Raw genomic sequence first — 2,167 nt, 5'->3', positions numbered from 1 at the left:
AGTGCGATTGGCACAGGATAGAGCAGGGTTTAGGGCTGTTGTACATAGGGTCGCTATGAGTCGCAAACGACTCGACGGCACATAACAACAACAACATAATTGAATATTTTTCACTTATTTAATAATTATGCCTAAAATTAACTGAATGCTTACTGTGAACTAGAGGTTGATGTAGGCCATTGCATTTAATTTTCACAACCGGCCTATTAACCGCTCTTTTTTGGGGGGGAGGGGAAAGTGGCAGTTTTTTAATGCATTGGGCATAATTTAACATAAAAATCAGAAATAAGTTTTATTAAAAATTTTATAATGATATACGGGGGGAAATCCCAAACAAACCTCTTTACTGTCTATAATTTTGTTTTCTTTTAAAGCCATCTCTTAACTTTTGCAGCTCCCATGGCAAATCAAATAGAGGAAAAAGGAAACTATGTTCTATGTATGGTATGGATGTAAGTGACATCATTGAAATTGTTACAGATGTACTTAACAGTTCAAAAGATTAAAGTGGTTATTTTCATTTTTAAAAAAAATCAGAAGTCGATGATTTGTTTTGCTCTGGTTTATAAAAAAAACATGAGATTGCTGGGGTGAGCACGCAGGTCTGCATCCTTCTGCTCTGCTTCTGGTTCTCAGCACTGAATGTGTATTCCCCCAGCCCTTGCTCCAGCTTCCGTGAATCAGCACCTAACCTATGGGTCCCAGCTGAGAGCTTCTCCTCGGCCATCTGGTCCTCACTGTGCAGCCAGCGGAAGGCCTTCTTGTCCAGGTGCATCTGCTCCAGGTCGCTTGCCTAGGCCGCCTTGGCTGAGCGCGTGGGCACCAGCTTGCTGCTGTCCTTGAGCAAGCTCGCCCAGCAGCCTGGGAGAGATGGTGAGGAAGTCGCAGCCCTCCAGCGCCTTGATCTCGTTCGTGTTGCGGAAGGAGACGCCCATCACAACGGTCTCGTAGCCAAACTTCTTGTAGTAGTTGTAGATCTTGGTGACGTTCTGCACCCGGGTCCTCCAGGGGCTTGTAGGTTTTCTTGTTAGTGTTTGCCTTGTGTGAGTCAGGGATGCAGCTAACAAAGGGGGAAAGGCGTGTCACACCCACTAGGAGGCGTGTCACACCCACCAGGGCCTGGGCGAAGGAGAAGAGCAGCGCCATGCCATGTTGCATTGGACGCCATGCTGTTCCTCCAGCTCCATCCCAGCATGGATTCCTTTCCACGTTGAGGGAAGCTTGGTCGGATCCCGTCCTTGGCTGATGCCGGCTTCCTTATAGAGCTCAGTGAGGTGCCTGGCAGCAGCCACCATGGTGTCCTTGTGGAAGGAGAGGCTGGTGTCTGTATCTCTGCTCTAAACAATACGAACAGCTTGTCAATCGCATTTATTATCTGTTCCTCTTGGGATCCACCTAGCATCGTAGGCCATGGCCTCCTCCACGAGGTCCTATAAGCAGACTTCCGAGATGCAGCCAAGATTAGGAGGGGTTTGTCGGCCACCACCAGACACCATACCCTGGTGTTTCACCAGGGAGGTGGACATGGTTGGTGAAGCGTGTGGCCGCAGGAGATGCCTTTACTCGTATTGTTCCCATTTTATAGGTGTGGAAACTGAGGTATAGAGACAATGATTCTGTTATATAGGACCAAGCTTATAGCCTGAACCAAGTCTGTGCTCTCAGCCATTATATGGACTCACATTGGATGGATGGGTATAGATGGTTGGATGGACAGAGTGAAAATTATCCTGGGTTGAAGCGATGTCTGTTGATGAATCATTATGCCAATTATGATTCAGGTGTTAATCTTTATTCCCACCTACACTGTTGGTCCCAAATTTCCCCATGAATTAATGGCCTGAGTGATTGGGAATGGAGAAGTGTCTGAGCTGAAAGGCATGATTCTCCTAGAAAATCATCTTTACAGCCGAAAACATCCCACTTCAAAACCATCAAACTCAAGCTTCTGTAGATGGGGTAAAGGTAGAGGGGTTGTTGTGTTTTATTCCCCAAGCAGCAGGCTGTATGAGAGAATAGCTTCTAGAACAGAAAGACATTCTAAAGAGGAAACGGGGGAGGGCAAAGGTGCCTTCCTAAATTGGCCACAGCTGTCAATATAGTGGCTAAGAGCAAAGACCTTCTTTGTTCTTCCCAATGGAAGCTCCATTCCCAAGAAGCCCAGTCA

General features: G+C 46.7%; 1 pseudogene; it reads right to left on the bottom strand.

Moving 5' to 3' along the window:
- Nucleotides 1–1,402, bottom strand: part of LOC102860413 — a 9,989-nt pseudogene extending 8,587 nt beyond the window's left edge.
- Between the last annotated feature and the right edge of the window lie 765 nt (nucleotides 1,403–2,167).

The sequence above is a fragment of the Elephantulus edwardii genome, unplaced genomic scaffold, assembly GCF_000299155.1.
Source record: "Elephantulus edwardii isolate Elephantulus edwardi_28Jun2011 unplaced genomic scaffold, EleEdw1.0 scaffold00131, whole genome shotgun sequence".
NCBI classification, from domain to species: Eukaryota; Metazoa; Chordata; class Mammalia; order Macroscelidea; family Macroscelididae; genus Elephantulus; species Elephantulus edwardii.
The sequence above is the reverse complement of the archived record's forward strand: the minus strand, read 5'-3'. Positions and strand labels throughout refer to the sequence as shown.